This window comes from Triticum aestivum, chromosome 5D, assembly GCF_018294505.1.
Source record: "Triticum aestivum cultivar Chinese Spring chromosome 5D, IWGSC CS RefSeq v2.1, whole genome shotgun sequence".
Taxonomy (NCBI): Eukaryota; Viridiplantae; Streptophyta; class Magnoliopsida; order Poales; family Poaceae; genus Triticum; species Triticum aestivum.
In genome coordinates this window covers 4,967,641-4,990,390 of record NC_057808.1, presented here as the reverse complement: position 1 = coordinate 4,990,390, position 22,750 = coordinate 4,967,641, and positions in this window count along the sequence as shown.

Genomic DNA, 22,750 nt, shown 5'->3' with positions numbered 1-22,750 from the left:
TCAGCGGGATGAAGTCTCACGACTGTCACGTGCTGATGACGCAGATACTTCCAGTTGCAATCCGTGGGATCATGGACGCGCACGTCCGTGAAAGGCTATTTGGCCTATGCAACTTTTTCGACGTCATCTCTCGGAAGTCGGTTGGCGTGAGGCAACTCAGAAGGCTACAGGAAGAGATCGTGGTGATACTATGCGAGCTTGAGATGTACTTCCCTCCCGCATTCTTCGACGTTATGGTGCATCTGCTGGTCCATATCGTGGAGGATATCATCCAACTCGGGCCGACGTTCCTGCACAGCATGATGCCGTTCGAAAGGATGAATGGTGTCATCAAAGGATACGTTCTCAACATGTCACGTCCAGAGGGAAGCATAGCCAGGGGCTTTCTGACCGAAGAGTGCATCTCCTACTGCACGAATTATCTAGGCATCGAGAACCCCGTTGGTCTGCCCGTCAACAGGCACCTCGGCAGGCTCGCTGGATGGGGTCACCGTGAGGGTCGCCGCGAAATGCATGTCGACTTCGATGGTCGACTCGCCGACTTTGAAAGAGCAAACCTAGTCGCGCTACAACACATAGACGTGGTCGATCCTTGGGTGGTAGAGCACAAAAAGTTTATTGAGAAGACGTACAATGACCGAGGCCAACAGAGGACAGACGGAGATATAATCAAAGAGCACAACTCATGTTTCACGCGTTGGTTCAAGCAGAAGCTTCTGTCGTATCCTTTACATGAGGATTCTTCTGCGGAAGAACAACTCATATTCGCCTTGTCACAGGGCGCCGAGCACAACCTGATGACGTATGAGGCGTACGATATCAACGGCTACACATTCTACACTGAGGACAAGGACATGAAGAGCGATGGTTATCAGAACTCCGGGGTAACGATGGAATCCTACACCGGTAACGACAAGGATAGATACTACAGAAGGATCGAGGAGATCTGGGAGCTGAGCTACGCTGGAGAGAAGGTCCCGATGTTCCGTGTCAGATGGGCCAAGAGCGTCATAAAAGAAGACCGGTATTTCACCACCATGGTTATACCCGAAGCCAAATCCAAGACCGCAGGCGCGAACGTCACCGCGAAAAATGAGCCATGGGTACTGGCTTCCCAAGTGGACCAATGCTTCTTCATTACCGACCCATCAAAGCCCAGTCGTGTTGTCGTGAGGAGAGGCAAAAGGAAGATCATCGGAATGGATGGAGTCGCCAATGAGCAAGACTTCGACAAGTACGGCGACCCGAAGATGGAACATGACGACGACGATGAAGTATCAGTATACACCACAAGAAGAAGCAGGACCACCCTACCTAAAGGACGTCCGTTCAAGAGAAGAACTCCATTTACGAAAAATAAGGGCAAGAAGATTGTGAACAGATAGCTAGCTAAGATCGATTGTATTTAAATTGTAGCCTTCATTTCTCGATTGTATTTCATGAGCACTTTTTGAACTCATGAATGTTTTTAAATTTCATGGACACTCGATCTCGCACCATCTCCCCCGCTCCACCGGCCGCCGCCGCCGACCCCCCGCACCCTCTCCCCCGCACCCTCCCCGGCCCGCTCCTAGTGTTTTTATACTGTTTTTATTAAAAAAATATTACTGTTATGATTTAAACAAGTTTGTACATATTTAAACACAAATAAATATCAAACAGCATTTTAAATGCATAAAAAAAATTGGGGAGCCTGGGAATCGAACCCAGGACCTCCTAGTGTGTGTGCTGCGTGCTGACCAGTCGGGCTAGTGGGCGTGTTCTGATGGAGATAGGGTTAGGTGGGATATAACCTGACCAGTCGGGCTAGTAAGTAAAACAAAATTCTAATGGCGCACCAGGGGGAGGTGCGCCATTAGAATCGACGTACTTATGGCGCACCAGGGGGAGGTGCGCCATTAGAATTTTTATACTTGTTCCCCTCGCACTGTCGCCTCCCTCCCTCCCTCGCTCGCCAGATCCCCCACTCCTCGACCCCAACCGTACGCCGCCGCCCCCTTGCTCCGCCTCCTCCGTCCGCCGCGCCTGCACGTCGTCCGCCGCAGTTCGACGACTAGAAGGAGGTTCGCTTTTGTTCCCCAATTCCTCTCTAGCCATTTCTTCCCTGCCCACGCTGGGGATTAGGGTTTGATGCTTTGGTGCCTTCCCCGAGGAGCAGCAGCGCGTCCACCTGCGCCGCCCCGACCCACTGCGCAGCGCGTCCACCTCGCCGAGGAGCAGCAACGCGTCCACCTGGGCCAAGGTGCGGCTCCCCACTTGGGCCATCGAGGTCACGTACGCCGCCGAGTCCGGGAAGCGCCGCCAACTCCCAGACTGGTCCAAGGCACCCGCCCCTGCCTCCGTCTGCCCATAGCCCAACACAGTCCCCTCGCCCCCTCCTGCCAAGGTGCGGCTCCCCCCTCTTCTTGCCTCCCGCTTTCCCCTTCTTGTACTCCAAAATGCTTCTTTGGAGTATATTAGCTGTCAAATTTAGTCTATCTTGAAGCTTGGGAGCTTCTTTAGCAAGTTCACTGTAAAATTGAGTACAAGATAACTGAAAATTTTCTGGAGTGTATGTTCTGCAGTCACTGAATTTTCTCGAGTGCATGTTTACTGAATTTTCTGAAGTGTATGTTCACTGAAAATGTGTTAGGATTTCATGGCCATCCTAGCTAGCTGCTAGGTGGAGAACGTGTTAAGTTTGAAATCAACTTGACTGAACATCAACTTGTTCTGGTTTAGTGTAGAATCACTTAAGTAGATGGAGTAGTTATTTTTTATACTCTCACTGAAGACTGTGTTGCTAAATCGACATCAAGTTTAGGAACAAGTGTGTTCCTAAATAATCTTCAGTTTCCACTATATTTACTGTCAAGTCTGAAATTTTGATCTTTACTGTCAAGTCTGATTTGCCTCTGAACATTGGTTACAGTAAATTAGTGGTTAACTAGACATAAGGATTAGATCTTAGCTAGTGCTCTTTTCAGACGGCTTGTTCTCAAAATTTGGTACTCCATTAGAGTAACTTAATTCTCAATATTAACCGTTTCAGTTTCTAACAAGTTTCTTCCATGTGTTCTGAATTAAGTACAGTCAATGATCAAGTGATCTCTTCTCCAAGTTGCCTGAAATTGAATCAGTCATTTAGTTAACTTGGATTTTTTTCTAAAATCTGTACATTTAGTCAAGTTTCTTCCATGTGTTCTGAATTAAGTACACTATGGGATCATTTTATTTTACTGTACATTTGCTTGCAACTGGTTTTAGAAGTATTGCTTGTTTTCCAATTTATGCTGTTTTTTGATATTTTATGCCAATTAAGTGTATTACTTGTGATGCTGCTGCTGCTGCTGTTGTACTACTTGTGATGATGCTGCTGCTGTACTACTTGTGATGCTGCTGCTACTTGTGATTTTGTCAAGTGATGCTGCTGCTACTTGTGATCTTCTGAAATGACCCCTTTCTCCTGAAATGTTGATTAATTTCCGTTTCGGTTGAGAATGGGGCACTCCTAGGTCAAGAAATTAGCAAGGGTCATGCCCAATTTTCTTGACCTAGAAGGTGCCCGATTCTCAACCGAAACAAAAATTAATCAGCATGTATCTTGACATCAACCAATAGTAGTGATCTAGTGCTTTAGTGGTTGGATTAGTTTAGTATTTTTTCACACACTCAGACACCCTTGCTTGCCATGTGTGTGAGAGAGATAGTGAGAGGAGACAAGAAGAAGGGGGTTAGGAAGATGTTGCCTGCTCATCAAAGCTAACCATCTCCCCCTTTTCACCCCTTTTCCTTTCTCTTTTGTGGGTTGCAAGGAAGCTACTGGTTCCATCCCACAACACCTAGCAACAACACACTAACAGGTTCCATCCCAAAACACCTAGGCAATATCACAAACATCTCTCAATTGTTCCTTGACAATAACCATCTTTTTGGCGACATTCCTCGAGAATTAGGTTATTTGGTCAACTTAGAGATCTTGTTCCTTGACAATAACCAACTTTTTGACCAAACTTTTTTCCTATTTAGAGCGAAACATGGCCCACAACGATGAGGCCGGCGGTTCGGGAGGCAAGCAATTCTGGGAGCTGTCCCAGGAGATGGAGGAAGAACCACACCGCTATCGGGACGATGCCGCGGAAGACACCGATCCTGACTACACAACCCCTAGTGGGGTCGGGGATGACACCACTGATGGTGCCGTCGAGGATGCCACCACTGATGATGGCGGCGCACGCACAGATGGCAGCCAACCGAAGAGGCAACGGAAGGACCGGCGCCCGAACATGCTCGGCACCGTCAAGGAGGAATTTACTGAAGTGAACTCCGACGGGCATCCAACGGCGCCCAAACATGTAGTCAAGGGGTACTCGGTTCAGCTCGGGTGCATTCTCCGGAGCACCGTCTCGATCAACACCGAGAACCTAAGGCATAAGGACCGAGGGAATTTGCGCTGCCTCCTCTTCACGAAGCTGCACGAACGATACAAGTTCCCCAATGAGTTTGCAAACACACGCCTCTCAGGGAATAAAGTGAACAGTGCCGCCCTCACGAGGATGAGCACGACCCTGTCTACATGGAGAAGCACGGTGAAGGGAATGATTGAAAAAGGTGATAGTTATGAGAAGATCAAGGCGAAATATCCTTTGCTGAGCGAAGATGACTACAAGGAGTTCAAGATCAAGTGCGAGAGCAGCGCAACCTCCGAATCAAGTCAGTGGGGGAAAGAAATGCGGCAGTTGAACTTAGGGCTCCACCAACTCGGTCACGGCGGTTATAGAGTGGCGGAGCCTATATGGGACAATGAGGACGCGGAGCGTGCCGAGCAAGGCCTACCGCCCCGCTTCGAGAAATTCCCTGACAAGCAGACCAGGAACTTTGTCAGGGCCCGGTACAAGGAGGACCCGGTAACAAAGGAGCTTACCACGGATCCGAAGACCAAGGCCCTTGAGAAAGTTCTGGTAAGGAATACACCCCCGCGTAATTAGCTACATATATGGTTGCATTCTAGTTAATGAAGCCAAATTTCTAAATGGTTCACATTCCTTCCGCAGGAGGCTGAAAGCAGTAGCGCGGGGTTTTCTCAGAGCTCCCCTTTTGACACCCCTTTAAATAGGGCGTTGAACGTAATGAAAAACAAGGATAAGCTCAGTAAGCCATCGTCAGCTGGTCGTGTGGCCGGCAAAGGCTTGTCCACAAAATGGTCATCATACTATACCGCTGGTGGGCGAAAGGAGAAAAAGACCAGCTCGGAAAGCCAGTCGCGCGAGGTTCAAGAACTCAAGGCACAAGTGGCGCGGATTCCGGAGATTGTCCAAGAGCAAGTGCAACAACATCTGGGAACGACGCTCACCGCCATTGTGCCTACCTTGATTCAGGGGCTGACGACGTGGATTGCGGGCGGCCAACAGGGGCCTCCCCTGGTTCCCAGCTTCACGGCCAGCAACTCGCACAATGCGCAGGCGGCGCCATTGGTGTCTCCGGCGGAGGCGGTGTTCGTGTCTCCGGCGCCGGCACGGGCATTGGAGCTTAATGCACCTGGGTGTACGCTGGCCGGCACCTCGCCAGCAAGCGGCCCCTCCGTCAGTTGCATGCGCACGCCCGCCGTTGGCGGTGCCTCGACATTAGCCGAGCTCGACGGCATCACGGTAACTAAGCCTCTCGGCCGATGACTTCATCTCCTTGCCTTTGACTGGGCATCCCTGACGCCCTACATGTTTTCGTAGGGCACCACCGATGTTCCTTGCACTCTCCTGCACTTCGTGGGCGGCGAGTTGGTCGATGTCGCCAAGGGCAGAATCGTTGAACCGGGCAACCGCGTGTTCCACGGTAATCCGATGCCACCCACCTTTTATAGGGTTGAACTGGTTCGGGTACTGCCAGGCTGCGACGAGTTGTTACCTCCGATTCGACCCGCTGGGGCCGACGAAGATGATGTGATGACCCTCAGCGCCTGTGTAAGCTGGCCCCTGCTTTGGCCGAAGAGCCAGATTCGTTTGGGGGCGGGGGACACCACCCCACAGACAAGACCGCCAGTCGTGCCAGGGCCAAGCCATGGCAAGAACGCCGCAACGCTACCGGACCTGCCGGACATCCCTATGGCACAGGATCCGAACATGCATATGGCACAGGATCCGGACGACGACGACAACGACGACGGTACATTTACCAACGTCGATAAGTACTTTGCCGAGCATGGGTACGGTGACGAGTTCTGCGGGCCTCCTTCTCAAGAACCCAACCCTCAAAAAGACGACCGCGATCTAGCTGGTACGGCGGAGAAACCCAATTGCAACAGGCGTCGTCTGGCGTTCAGTTCTCAGGAGACGCCTCCAGCTGCCGCCTTCACCGAGCCTCAGATAGCTGAGGTGCCAAATATTATCAGCCCCAACACGCTCAAGATGGCGGTCTGTGAGCAGAACTCGATCCCATTAGAAGGGACGAAAACAAAAGACTAACAAGGGCGCCAGTGCGAGCCAACCGGCACCGAGTACGATCCGTGCTCAGGACGGACCACCTTCACCTAAGGATATCTCGAGGAGGGTGCATGTGGCGGGTAGGCCGATGCTACCGACAAATATGCTCAATGCTTCAACCGGTGCTATGCGGAGTCTGCATGACAGTGTTCTTTCTTTGGAGAAGCGGCGTCTCAGAGAGAATGATGTGGCATACCCGGTTTTCGTGGCCAAGGTGCTAGAGGGCAAGGGCTTTGTGGATAGCGCCGTCGGGGGTACGATCGTCCTGCGATTTGATGACATCTTTGCTATGCTTAACCTTCATCCGCTGCACTACACCTTCGTTCGGCTGTTTTCGCTGAGTATGGAGATGCGGATCATTAGAGACAAGACCCCGGACATTGTGATAGTCGACCCCTTCTACATGCGTGCCAAGATCTTGGGCAGCGCTGGGGACCGGCAAGTCGCGAGTTCACATCTCGAAGGCGTCATTCTGGCAAACCTAGATAAGGATAACTTCCTCGTGCCTTACTTTCCCGAGTAAGTCATCTCCTAACCGCCCCGTAACATATGATTTCTTAGATTTCGATCGTTCTTTTTTTTCTAACATTCCGTGTTCTGTGCAGTGACACACATTGCACACTCATCCTCTTAAGCCCGAAATATTCCATGGCCACGTATCTCGACCCAGACCGTGACTCCAAGATAGACTACACAAATATCAAGAAAGTTCTTGATGATGCTCTCCCCGGCTACGCCGCATCTGGAGGCACCTTTAAGAGGCCAGTTCGTAGGTACGGTAGGCACGTGTTCACCCACAATACGATGTTCCCCTGCGTCAAGCAGCCGCCTGGCGGTCAGAAGGATGCCTACTACGCCCTCCTTCACATGCGGGCGATCGTGCGGGACCATAATCACCTTCTCCTACCAAATAATCTCAAAGATTGGGCCACAAGCTTGGGGGCAATCCAGGACGCGGACATCCGACAAGAATTCTTTCGCATCCAGTCGGAGTTTGCAGAAATCATCCATCAAGATGTCCTTCGTACCTCGGGGCAGTTCTACCTCAAATTTCAACCGTCCAACAGCGAGATAGACACAACGCTACAAATGCAGGCTGACAACGCCCGCGACTTCATGACCATCACGACAGACGGCGGCTTCATCCACGCTCCGGTCCCATGAGTCGAGTCGAAAGTTGTGATGCTATGTGTAGTTCTGAAACATTCATTAGCTCATGTTGTAATTAAACTGTAGTGAACTTGTATGTCTCTTTGGTTTGGACAGTCGTTCAACTTAGATGTAATCGATGCTATTTGTTAGTAGGACCATGAATCGTGCTATGGATGTCTTGCTTTTCTCTTCCAATCCTTTTGTTGCATACTTATATATTGCTTATGTATTGTCTATTGTTTGGCTAGTGCATAGAGATGCCGTCGTATGTCGTGTACAAGGGTAAGGTTCCCGGAGTCTACGACGACTGGGAGGAGTGTCGGAGACAGGTTCACCGTTTTAGCGGTAACAGTTACAAAGGGTACACCACTAGGGCGGAGGCGGAATCTAGATACGCGCGCTATCTAGCGGGAGAGAGGAGGGAGCGTTGGAGGAACCGGATGAAGACCAGTTTCATCGCGATGATGCTCATCGTGATGACCGCATCTCTCTTCTATGTGATGGTAGTTTAGATGATCGATATCGACTTGTAATGTGAAGACAAACTCGCTACTCGCGGTCTCGAGACTTGTAATGTTCTATCTTCGTTCGGTCTTTTGAATTCGGAGACTAATATGATGAATTGTATTCGGAGACTAATCTTCTATTGTATTCGATGAATCTGCTGTTGCTGTGTCCTGCTGCTTATTTTCTGTCCAATAATATATTTTGTAATCTGTGCAAAAATCAGAAAAGAAAAAAATAATAATCCCTAATATACATACTAATGGCGCATCACGCCAACGTGCGCCATTAGTATGCCAAAGGATACTAATGGCGCATCCCAGAGCAGTGCGCCATTAGTATGCCAGAGGGTACTAATGGCACATCACCCAGCAGTGCGCCATTAGTATGCCGAAGGATACTAATGGCGCATCACACCGCAGTGCGCCATTAGTATGGCAAAGCACATGGGTATATATGGCCCCCTGGGAGGCATACTAATGGCGCACCGTGGCCTATACTAATGGCGCACTGCCCGGTGCGCCATTAGAGTACCGGATACTAATGGCGCACCAGCGGTGCGCCATTAGTAAAAATTACTAGGGGCATGATGCTAGTGGCGCACCAGTAGTGCGCCATTAGTAGGCAAAACTGGTGCGCCACTAGTAAGCCTTTTTCTAGTAGTGCCAAATTCACATAATTATGGTACTGTTAGAAATTGTTTTATGTTGCAAGAGTTATTTGCTTGGTTTTGAAGTTTTCCGAATTGTTTTCCTCATTCTTTCTGATCTTTTGAGTGATTGCTTATGTGTGGTTACTATTGCTTGCTTACGATAGATTGACCGGAGTGTGACGAGTAGAACTATCAAGAGTTATGAGTGCGAATCATCTTCATCAACATTGCAGGCAAGTTCACACTTTGATCATATCCCTTCCATACCCAGTTTTTATTGCATTAGACCAATCCTCAAACATTGCATGATTAGGTTCTAATTAAATTGTGGGTATTGGGAAGTACTTGAGGTAGTACCTATTACCTATTTATTATCAAACCTTTGGGAGTTACTTCTACGTTTGCTCATATTGCAATGCTATGCTAGTAGAAGTGGATTGGGTTTGAGTGTATCCATGACAGATGTGAGATTGTTAATTAATGGTTAAACCTAAGGTGGCAACTAAAACTCACATCTAGGTGGATTGAGGTACCTGGGTATTCCAGGATTGCCTATTTTTCTTTTGGACCGCCACCCAGGTTCAAAGGGATCATGAGATTATTCATGCTAGAAACTTCCGTGTGCAGCCACAAGCTATTATGGGCTCTAACATAGTTGAGTAGGTTATATGATCTCTTGAAGAGGTGGGCTAGCAGATGTAGGGGAAAGTAGGTGTAACTGTCCACCCGGAGTAAAGAGTTATTGTTTCTGAAAGACTGTGTCTCGGTCATCCGTTTCTCAAACATCATGTAGTGCGAGAATCAAGCGGAGGCGATCGAGTCTTGTGGGGAAAAGTGCACAAACCTCTGCAGTGTGTACAAACTAATCATGATTAGCCGTGTCCCCGGTTATGGACATCTTGAGTATCTAGTACTTGGATTATCATGTGAATCTCATCATGTTACTTTAATTAATTTTGTGGGTTTAATCACGTTCTTAATTGGGATTGAGATGCTGTCAACCATCTCAATGTTTAACAACCACCATGATAGTCAAATAAAAATTTATTCCTTTGCAGTAGGGAAAAATTGGCTTTTCGCAAAAACATTATAAGCATAGAGCTTTTCCACCAGCCATATATGCATGTAGTGATAGCCTTTGTTCATCATTTCTCTATGGTGTGAATTTGCCAGCATATTCCATGTGCTGACCCGTTTTCGGGCTGCAATGTCTCATGTTGCAGGATATCTTACGACGAGTAAGTGATACGTTAGGGTTACGATTTCTACACTCAACTTTGCCGTTGGTGTTGATGGGAATCCACAACCTTGTTACTTCCGCTATTTGGATTGAGGTAATAGTATTTACGTTACTTTATACATGTGATTTACCTCTGTTATAAATCCTCGAGTACTGTGTGTGTCAGCATACCGATCCAGGGATGACACTTAAGCACAGAGACTTGATCCATTCGGGTCGGGTCGCTACAAAGAAATAGAACACCTCTTTTCTTCGGAGTTGGTTTAGGAATAGGCTCAGGAATTGGCTCAGGACCTGGCTCAGGAAGTGTCCAATTATTTTCATTTGTCAACATATTATTGAATAGAATTTCAGCTTCATCCGGTGTTCTTTCCCTGAAAACAGAACCAGCACAACTATCCAGGTAATCTCTGGAAGCATCGGTTAGTCCATTATAAAAGATATCAAGTATTTCATTTTTCTTAAGAGGATGATCAGGCAAAGCATTAAGTAATCGGAGAAGCCTCCCCCAAGCTTGTGGGAGACTCTCTCCTTCAATTTCACAAAATTATATATTTCCCTTAAAGCAGCTTGTTTCTTATGAGCAGGGAAATATTTAGCAGAGAAGTAATAAATCATATCCTGGGGACTACGCACACAACCAGGATCAAGAGAATTAAACCATATCTTAGCATCACCCTTTAATGAGAACAGAATTATTTTAAGGATATATAGGTAGCGAGATTTCTCATCATTAGTGGACGGGTGGCTATATCATTTAGTTTAGTAAGATGTGCCACAACAGTTTCAGATTCATAGCCATGAAAAGGATCAGATTCAACCAAAGTAATTATATCAGGATCAACAGAGAATTCATAATCCTTATCAGTAACACATATAGGTGAAGTAGAAAAAGCAGGGTCAGGTTTCATTCTAGCATTAAGAGATTGCTGCTTCCATTTAGCTAATAACCTCTTTAAATCACATCTATCATTGCAAGCAAAAATTTCTTTAGCAATCGCTTCATCCATAACATAGCCCTCAGGCACAATAGGCAATTCATATTTATTAGGGGAAGAGTCTTCATCATCACTTTCATCAATATTATCAATAATTTCATTCTCTCTAGCCCTAGCAAGTTGTTCATCAAGAAATTCACCAAGTGGCACAGTAGTATCAAGCATAGAAGTAGTTTCATCATAAGTATCATGCATAGCAGAAGTGGCATCATTAATAACATGCGACATATCAGAATGAATAGCAGAAGCAGGTTTAGGTGTCGCAAGCTTACTCAAAACAGAAGGTGAATCAAGTGCAGAGCTAGATGGCAGTTCCTTACCTCCCCTCGTAGTTGAGGGATAAGTTGTTGTCTTAGTGTCTTTCAAGTTCTTCATAGTGACCAGCAGATATAAATCCCAAGTGACTCAAAGAATAGAGCTATGCTCCCCGGCAACGGCGGCAGAAAATAGTCTTGATAACCCACAAGTATAGGGGATCGCAACAGTTTTCGAGGGTAGAGTATTCAACCCAAATTTATTGATTCGACACAAGGGGAGCCAAAGAATATTCTCAAGTATTAGCAGTTGAGTTGTCAATTTAACCACACCTAGATAACTTAGTATCTGCAGCAAAGTATTTAGTAGCAAAGTAATATGGAAGTAACTGTAACGATAGCAAAAGTAATATTTTTGAGTTTTGTAGTGATTGTAACAATAGCAACAGAAAAGTAAATAAGCGGAGAACAATATATGAAAAGCTCGTAGGCATTGGATCGGTGATGGAGAATTATGCCGGATGTGGTTCATCATGTAACAGTCATAACATAGGGTGACACAGAACTAGCTCCAATTCATCAATGTAATGTAGGCATGTATTCCGAATATAGTCATACGTGCTTATGGAAAAGAACTTGCATGACATCTTTTGTCCTACCCTCCCGTGGCAGCGGGGTCCTAGTGGAAACTAAGGGATATTAAGGCCTCCTTTTACTAGAGTACCGGACCAAAGCATTAACACATAGTGAATACATGAACTCCTCAAACTATGGTCATCACCGGGAGTGGTCCCGATTATTGTCACTTCGGGGTTGCCGGATCATAACACATAGTATGTGACTATAGACTTGCAAGATAGGATCAAGAACTCACATATATTCATAAAAACATAATAGGTTCAGATCCGAAATCATGGCACTCGGGCCCTAGTGACAAGCATTAAGCATAGCAAAGTCATAGCAACATCAATCTCAGAACATAGTGGATACTAGGGATCAAACCCTAACAAAACTAACTCGATTACATGATAGATCTCATCCAACCCATCACCGTCCAGCAAGCCTACGATGGAATTACTCACGCACGGCGGTGAGCATCATGGAATTGGTGATGGAGGATGGTTGATGATGACGATGGCGACGGATTCCCCTCTCCAGAGCCCCGAACGGACTCCAGATTAGCCCTCCCGAGAGGTTTTAGGGCTTGGCGGCGGCTCCGTATCGTAAAACGCGATGAATCCTTCTCTCTGATTTTTTTCTCCCCGAAAGTGAATATATGGAGTTGGAGTTGAGGTCGGTGGAGCGTCAGGGGGCCCACGAGGTAGGGGGGCGCGCCCAGGGGGCAGGCGCGCCCCCACCCTCGTGGAGAGGGTGTGGGCCCCCTGACATGGATTTTTCTTCCAGTATTTTTCTTATTTTCCAAATAGATGTTCCGTGGAGTTTCAGGTCATTCCGAGAACTTTTGTTTCTGCACGTAAATAACACGATGGAAAGTTTGTTGAAAACAGCATCAGTCCGGGTTAGTTCCATTCAAATCATGCAAGTTAGAGTCCAAAACAAGGGCAAAAGTGTTTGGAAAAGTAGATATGACGGAGACGTATCAGGTTTCACCCAATATTCTTGCAGCAACTTAGACATGAGTATTTCTGCTTCATTCATGTGTTTATGGCTGAGGAAGAATTTGGTGAGTGACTTTTCTCATCGACTGATGCAATACGTACTGATCAAATTCATCCATGAAAACATCATCTTTTTCCTGCAAATTTGTTTTTCATCCATCAGAATAAGTTCTTCCCTGAAGGTACTAATAGCTACAATGAATTTTCAAACCTTTGAAACTTCAGAAACTAGAGTTTTGGATACAACGTCATTTTTCTTCCTAGTACTTCTTTTCGCTGGTTTCCCAGGTTTGGCTTCTCCAGATATGACACTATCAACCTGAAACAAAAGATAAAGTTCTTTGTTCAAAATAACCTTCAAATGATTTTCTTCAATTCACACACATGCTTCAATCTAAAACACAGAGGCTTCAATGTAAAAATTTCTACTGTTCACTACTTTGTCATAGCAAGAAGATTTCTCATGCAAGTTCCAGAAAAATATTAGCATTTTTTTGCTTCATCATTTGAAATCATCCAAAATGCTTTAATTAATTTTCCTCTGACATATGCTACAGAACAACACAACATGTACTGATAAGCAAATAGTACCATTTAATCATTTTCGGTACAAATCGTTTCACGTTTAATTTTGACAAATCATAGAGAACAATGGAATTGTTTACATATTAGTAATTTCAGAATATGTTTTATGATACTATTCGTTTTGCTTCAAGCACTGTCCGTTGGTTCATTTTGAGGACTTACAGAAATACCTCGGATAGTACCACAATCTCTTCTACGCACAATACTATGTTGAACTACTTCAACAAGTCTACGTGTAAGATATCCAGCATCTGCTGTTCGCACAGCAGTATCTACAACCCCTTTGCGGGCTCCATAGCAGGAAATTATATATTCTGTCAAAGAAAGTCCCTCGCGTAAATTGCTTTGAATAGGTAAATCAATCATTTGTCCTTGAGGGTCCGACATTAATCCTCTCATACCTACTAATTGGTGTACTTGAGATGCATTTCCTCTGGCTCCTGAAAAAGACATTAGATAGACTGGATTAGAAGGATCCGTTATCTGAAAATTTGAATTCATTTCTTGTTTCAAATATTCACTTGTCGCATACCATATCTCAACAGATTGGCGTAATTTTTCTACCGTGTGTACAGCCCCATAATAATAGTGTTTCTCCAAAAGAAAACTCTGTTGTTCCGCGTCTTGGACTAACCATCCCTTAGAGGGTATTGTTAAAAGATCCTCGATTCCTAACGAAATCGATGTAGTAGTGGCTTGATGGAAGCCCAGAGTCTTTAGTTGATCCAGTATATGGGATGTATATCCCATTCCAAAATGATCTATTAATCTGCTAATAAGTCGTTTCATACCAGTTCCGTCTATCTCTTTATTATGAAAGACCAGATTGGCCCGTTCCGCCATACATAAGTACCCCCTTTTCGGCTGAGTAGGATTCGACAATTGCTGAGTAGGATTCGACAATGGGCCTGAGTCAGTGATTCAAAAAATTAATGAACTTGCCTCAATCTCAATCTGGATTCGCGTGGCCAATAATGATGATAGTAGGGAAATCGGAATGCCCCCCGAAAGGGGAGGGGCATCGCCGAATCTAACTTTCTTGTTTAGGTAGTGTATGAACAGGCCTGACTAAATCCTTGTATGGCTTCCTCTATTTCTCTATAAAAAGAAATATGACCAAGAGTGGTTCGAATGTATATCGAACGAATTTCTTTTTTTCTATTTCCCGTTATTAGATAGTGGGCATAAATCTCATGATAAGTCCCCAAAGATTCATATTGAACTTCAATCAGAACTTCTCTTGACCCAATGACGCATTGATCCAGGTTCCATCGTAGCCACAAGGGACTATCTAAACTGATTAGTTTTTGTCTATAAGCTCCCAGTGCATCATAAGAACTAGAAAAATGGGGTTCTTTATCTTTCCTATATTTAGAATTATTATTATTATTGTAATTTACTTTTAGATTTGGGTAGTTTCCGCAACTATTATATCTATTTGCACAAATACCTCGACGCTTTCCAATCATTAATACATAAAGCCCGATAAGCATGTCTTGGGTTGGTACGTAAATAGGATCCCCAATAGCGGGAGATAAGAGATTCATATGAGAAAACATAAGTAAACGGGCTTCTGCCTGAGCTTCCAAGGATAAAGGTAGATGAACAGCCATTTGATCTCCATCAAAGTCCGCATTGAAACCCTTACACACTAATGGGTGTAAAGAAATAGTACGCCCCTCTACTAAAGTGGGTTGAAAGGCATGTATGCCTAATCTATGCAGGGTAGGTGCTCTATTTAACAGTACAGGATGTCCCCGCATAACTTCTTGAAGTATTTCCCATACGATGGGTTCTTTTTCCCAAATTTTCCTTTTAGCAATCCTTACATAAGAAGTGGCGCGTTTCGTGATTAAATCGCGAATTACAAATAGCTAAAAAAGCTTTATTGCTATCTCTAGAGGTAATCCACATTGATGTAATGAAAGCGAAGGACCCACAACAATGACAGAACGCCCCGAGTAATCGACCCGTTTCCCAAGCAGAGTCTCGTGAAACCTTCCCTCTTTACCTTTAATTACATCTGAAAGTGATTTGTATACTTTATTGTGACCATCCCTCGTCGGTTGCCCGCGGGACCCACTATCAAGAAGTGTATCCACGGCTTCTTGTACCAATTTTTCCTGGCACATTACTAAATCTGCTGGCGCTAATTCACTTCTTTTTAATAGATAGGCAAGATTGTTGTTCCGACGGATAACTCTCTTATAAAGTTCATTAATGTTTGAAGTCACTACTTTATCTCCAGACCTATAAACAATAGGTCTCAATTCGGGAGGAAGAACCGGTAATAAGCACAAAACCATCCATTCTGGTTCTACATTTGTTTGAATAAAATGTTTCGCCAATTGCATGCGTCTAATCAAAAGAACTTTTCTTATTCGTCTTTTTCTATCTTCCCACTCATCTCCACTATACCCCTCGTCTTCTAATTCCTTCAGTTCGACCAAAGAATTCTCTATAATAATTCGCAAATCCAAATCTGCTAATTGTTCTCTAATAGCACCTGCTCCTGTCGCAATTTCCCGATTTCGAAATGTTGCAAAGCCTGGGGTAGAAAAAAAGGGAGAAATGCTGTGGTTACAGGATGCAATTTCCTCTTCGAATAAACCTCGTAATCGTAAAAAGTGGGTTTTTTAGTGCTGGGCCTAGCAAAAGAGAAATCGCCGTATACTAGGCCCTCCAACTTCTTAAGAGGTTTATCTAAAAGATTCGCGATATAACTAGGAAGACCTTTCAAATACCACACATGAGTCACTGGACATGCGAGTTTGATGTATCCCATTTGATATCTTCGTATCCGAGAATCCACAAATTCTACCCCGCATTTTTGGCAAAATCTTTCATCTTCGTTTTCAGCTCCGCTCGCTCGAGAATTGCCACAAGCGCAAATCCCGCTTTTTATGGGTCCAAAGATTCTTTCGCAAAACAATCCATCTTTTTCTGGTTTATTGGTTTTATAATGAAAAGTAGAGGGCCTTGTGACTTCGCCAACGACTTCTCCATTAGGTAGGTTTTTGTTAGCCCAAGCCTTTATTTGTTGAGGGGAAACGAGTCCAATTTGAAGTTGTTGATGTTTATATTGGTCAATCATAAAATAGAAATAAGAAAAGAATTTATATTTATTCCGATCAAACTTCCTCCCTATTAACCTGGAAGTTCTTTTCAGATACAAGGAAATGATTCAGTTCTAGAGCCAAAGATCGTAGTTCTCGAACGAGCACTCGAAAAGATTCTGGAGGATCCTCATGATTAGGTATTCTTTTTCCCCAGATCGTAGCATTAAGTATTTCTTGGCGAGCTATAAGATGGTCAGATTTATAAGTAAGTATCTCTTGTAAAATATGAGCAACACCAAATTCTTCTAAAGCCCAAACTTCCATTTCTCCTACTCGTTGTCCCCCTTGCTTGGCTCTTCCTCTAACCGGTTGTTGTGTAACAAGTGAGTAGGGCCCAGTAGAACGCCCATGAATTTTCTCATCAACTTGATGAATTAATTTTAAGATATAGGACTTCCCTATTAGAACAGGTTGCTCAAAGGGGTCGCCTGTTCTTCCATCAAATATTCTACTTTTTCCCGGGTACTCGGGTTCAAATACCCATGGATTTTTTGTTTCTTTACCGGCTTCATATAATTCTGAAAACACAAGTTTTCTTGAAGCCTCTTGCTCATATCTCTCATCAAAGGGTGCTATTCTATAATGTTTCTTTAGCAGATCCCCCGCTAATCCGAGCGAGCTTTCAAATATTTGTCCCACATTCATTCGGGAGGGTACTCCTAAGGGATTGAAGACCATATCAATGGGTGTTCCATCTTGCAAATAGGGCATATCTTGCCTAGGCAATTTTTTTGAAATGATCCCTTTATTCCCATGTCTTCCGGCTACTTTATCCCCAACTTTGATTTCACGTTTCTGTAAAATATATACACGAACCATTATGTCGAGAGGGTTCCTTTGGATCCATTTCACATCGATAACGCGCCCTCTTCCACCTATAGGTAATTTCAGAGAAGTTTCTTTTGAAGTGGAAACCTCAAGGCCAAATATGGCCCGTAATAATCCAGCTTCCGCGATATAAGATGATTCGCTTGCTATCTGAGGCGTTAATTTACCTACTAAAATATCACCAGTTTCTACCCAGGATCCCAACATAACAACTCCATTTCTGTCCAAATTGCGGAGTAAATGTTCTTCTAGATGTGGTATTTCTTTAGTGATTTTTTCAGCGGAGCCCTGGCTTGTCGTATCCGTCTGAATTTCATATTTTCGGATATGAAAAGAGGTATAAATATCTTCATATACCAAACGTTTGCTAATTAGTACTGCGTCTTCAAAATTGTAACCTTCCCATGGCATATAAGCTACTAATACGTTTTTTCGTAAAGCAAGTTCGCCCCAACTGTAGCAGCTCCTTCTGCTAAAATTTGTCCTTTTTAATGGATTTACCCCGTGGAACCCGGGGTTTTTGGTGCATACAAGTATTTTTGTTAGAGCGACGGTGGTTAACTAAAGGAATACTTATAGTCTTCCCACTACTTGATAAAAGTATCTTATGACTATCAGTAGAAATGATCTTTCCCTCGCGTTCGGCTATAATGGAAACCCTCGAATCTAGAGCTGTTTGGCGTTCCAATCCAGTTCCAACAATGCATTTCTCGGACCGAGAAAGCGGAACTGCTTGGCGCTGCATATTAGAACTCATTAAAGCCCGATTCGCATCATTGTGCTCAATAAAAGGAATGAGAGAACCCCCAATAGAAAAATATTGGAAAGGAAAAGTACTTCTAACATGAATCTGTTCCCATGCAATAGTCAAGAATTCTTGACGGTATCTAGCCGGAACAACCTGTTCTTCCTGAATACCTTGATTCAAGGACAAAGAATTTCCTGCTGCTATCATATAATATTCATCTCTATTTGGTGATAGATAAACCACCTATCTCTCTTTTTTTTCTTTTGCTTTCTCAGCAGATATTTCATAAAACGGACTCTCTATGGATCCCCACAAGTGATCAATTCTCGCATGAATTGCTAAGGATCCAGTAAGTCCAACATTGATTCCTTCAGACGTGTCAATTGGACAAATACGCCCATAGTGACTCGGATGAATATCTCGGCTCCGAAAACTTGCGGTTCTCCCCGTCAACCCTCCAGGACCTAAACAACTCACTTTTCGCCCATGAACAGTTTGTGTCAATGGATTCGTTTGATCAAAAACTTGAGATAACGGGTATGTGCCAAAAAAGGTCTCATAAGTAGTTATTAATAAAATTGAAGTTGAAGTTGGAGTTACCAAAGTTTGGGGAGTCGGTTTCGATTGATGTATGAATACTCTATGAATAGTTTTTTGAACTGCATGTTGTAAACGACCAAGAGCCAATCCGAATTGATCTTGTAACAGATCTGCAACCGAACGAATACGTTTATTTTTCAAGTGATTCATATCGTCATCGTCAAGTATACTAGTTCCAAATTTCATTCCAATCAAATGATCCGTAGCGGCCAATACATCTCGTGGTAACAAGAATGTATTGTTCTGAGGTATATCAAGATTAAGTCTCCGATTCATATTTCGTCGACCAATCCTTCCTAATTCACATTTTTGTTGAAAAAATTTCTTTTGTAATTCCTCGCATAAGGACTCCGAAAATACCAGGTCCCCACCTACACAAGCAAATTGTTGATAAAACTCCAAAATAGCTTTTTCTTTTGACTCAATCCTCTTCTTCTCCTTAGCATTCGGGAAAGACAAGAAAATTTCAGGGTAGGAAACATTATCTAGAATTTCTCTTAGATTCGAACCCATAGCTGATGATAGAACTAGAATAGATATCTTTTGTTTTCTACTCACGCGAGCCCATATCCTTTCTTTTTTATCAATTGCTAATTCTGATCTCCCCCCCAATCTGATATTATAGTGCCAATGTAGATAGAAATTCCCTTATGATCTAATTCCGAGCGGTAGTAAATACCAGGACTTAGCAATATTTGATTGATCACAATTCGGTATATTCCATTTATAATAAAGGTTCCTAAGGAATTCATTATAGGAATGTTTCCGATAGAAATGGTTTGCTTTTGAACATCGAAACCAAAAATTAATCTCGCAGATACATATAATTCGGAAGAATAGGTGAGTGATTCATACACAGCATCTCTTTCTTTTATCGAGGGTTCTAGCAATTGATATCCTTTCGCAAATAATTGAAATGCAATTTCGTGATCTGGATCTTTAATTGTTGGAAACTTGTCAAGTTCTTCTGCTAAGGCTTGATTAATGAACCTACAAAATCCCTCGAATTGGATCTGACTAAATCCGGGTATTGTGGACATTCCCTCGTTTCCATTCCGGAGCATCTTAATCTTAAGTTTCCTATGTATCAAAGAAAAATTCCATTATCAGCTCACTCTTCATCAATCCCTCTGGATCGATCTAGCAATCATGGAATCTATATTCTGTTTACTGAATCACATGAAATTCTAGGGAACTCCACATACGTATTTCATATATGTATTTCATACATATGAATAGAGACCATTTGGACGAAAGTTCGAGTTTGCCAGGGGTACAAATGAAATGAAAATGAATTGATAAAACATTCCTAAAAAAATTCTGCCACTTATACTTTATGTTATGATATTCTAATCAGATTGGATGGCAAAGATTTCTCATTTTATCTCCTTTCTATGAATGTAATAAAGCCGTAATATAATATACTAGAAAGTTTGACTTTACTTCGATTTAGAATAGCGTGCTTACATTAATTTCTCAAAATAATTTGAGGGTTCTTTTTTATTTCGGATCGGAGTAGTATAATTGCTAGAAAATTCAGTATTTCATTGTGGAATTCTAAAATCAAGTAAGTCCCTTTTTTAAGTACATGCCAATCTAGTTATCCACCTCTCCCCATATCCATGCTTTTCTTTTATCGTAATTTCACTTGGGTAGGCCAGTAAGGTTATACTCTATATCAGAGCAAATTTCCTTTTTTTATTCAAGATATTTAATTTAATACTTTGAAAAATTAAAGCATGATTCCCCATAGAGATATGTAAATAAAGGGGATCTTTGGATAATAATGCTGTTCGGACCTAAAATTTACCTATACACGGATTAAGCATAAAGTCATAATATTTTAATATGCCATTGAGGGGGGGGGGAGATAATACCGATTTAAGAGTAGTTCACTACTGCAATAGAAAAAAGAGAATTCTAGTTAACGGTTCCAATTTATTCTGAATTTTGCAGCCTGTGAATAGAAATCCACTTTTTCTTCTTTTTCATCTCAATAGAAAGAAATGGGAAGTTTTATTGTGTTAACAATGTATGTTTTAAGATAGAATCTATCGAGGAGAATAATAGAAACTTGATCAAAAAAAGCAGGAATAGATTTTTTGAAAAAGATTGGAAAAAAGTAAGTATAATTATATTCAAAATAAAAGGGGCTTTTCGTAAGAAAACGTGGATGAATACTTGCTGTTTTCTAGATTTTTGATCGGATTTTTGGCATGGCCAAGCGGTAAGGCAGGGGACTGCAAATCCTTTATCCCCAGTTCAAATCTGGGTGCCGCCTGATCAATAAAATACTTAGGTTTTTTTATAGTGCTGATCGAATTCGATCTATTTTTACTTCGCATAAGTTCAGGCAAGAGAGTAACTGGGCCTGCCGATACTGTGTTTAGAGAAACCATACCATAGTTCTATCCTAGAACTAGGGTTAGGGTTTGTTTTGACGGTAGTGGCCAAAATGGTTATCAATAGGGGTGAGGTATTGTTTCCTTATTCTTTTATTATATGAATTTGAATTGGTTCTTAATTGAGATTCGATTTGATAATTTTAAAATACGAGGATAAGATGTCAGAAATCTTGGTATCCAAAGAAAGGTCCCTAAGGGGCATTCTTTTTTTCAATCTAAGATTCAAGAAGGGACTCCACGAAAGAATATCAAGACTTACTAATTATTATACATTTTTTTATCGTACATCTTATGTTACCTACATACACTAAAGTAAGGACTACTTAATTCTAACGAGAATCAGATTAAATAGGTCGATCAAAAATCAATTTAGGAGTTGTGTTATGGATAAAATCTCTTCCTCTTCATTCTTTCATAGAATGATACAAAGCAAGGCTGCAGGGTTTAGGTCAAAAATAAACATTAGGTAAGGTAGGTATCCAATAAATATTTATCTATCATTAATTTTATGGTATATTCGGGCGTCCTTTGCTTAAAAAAAAGAGTAACAAAAGGAATAAAAAATCTTCCTATTCCCGCTTCTTCTATTCAGGACATCATTCCCGTACTCTTTCTTTTTTAAGGAAAAAAGAGCTATAGTATCGTATTTTTAATGCTCTCTAATTCTACCAGAATTCCTATAAGAATTTGTTAGGAGTAAATTCCTTGAACTGATTGATCCATGGCCTTAGGGCGGAATCCCTTTTTGACTCTGTACCCTTGATTCCACTATGATTATTGATCAATAGTAGAATAGAATAATCCCTTCATAGAAATAGTTCTCGCTTGGGCTGCTTTAATGGTAGTCTTTACATTTTCTCTTTCACTAGTAGTATGGGGAAGGAATGGACTCTAGGGATACTACTAATTGATTAAGTAATCAAATTGTTGTATCAATTCTTTTCATTAATGGATCATTTTGCATTAATCATTTTGTCAAACGTTATTCTTTAATCTTTTTCTTTAGTTTTGTTTCACTCCTGTAAGAAACTCTTGTATTGTAAGTTGTAATGTAAGAAAGAGCCATTATACCAATTCATAATTTCTACTAGAAATGACGAATGGTTAAAAAAAGTTCTATACATAAGAAAATTAGACTTTCTTCCACGGAATTATTCACGGCATATCACACATTTTCCATTTCCTTTTACTTTTTACTATAGTCTATTCTTAATATTATTTTTCTTTCCTTCCATGGATTCTTTGGTCAAGAATTGTCTTAGATTTTTTTATTTTGACCTGATTGAAATTAAGTCGATGCAATGAAAAAAGAAATTGAATTAGACTACTTAACTATTTCAATCTACTAATCTATTCTATGTAGATTCAAAGATAATATAATAGAAAGAATCTAAAGTGTCGTAGAAAAAACTATATGTAGTTCTTTCTACCACACTTTAAGATTCCAACCAGATCCTTTCATTTAAGACTTGGATTTTTTTATTTAATCCCTTTTTAATTTCTTCAATGATTAATTGGAATTCCAATTAATTATTTTGGCTGACTGTTTTAACATAAATAATAAGTAAAAAAGAAGTAGGAACTAGAATGA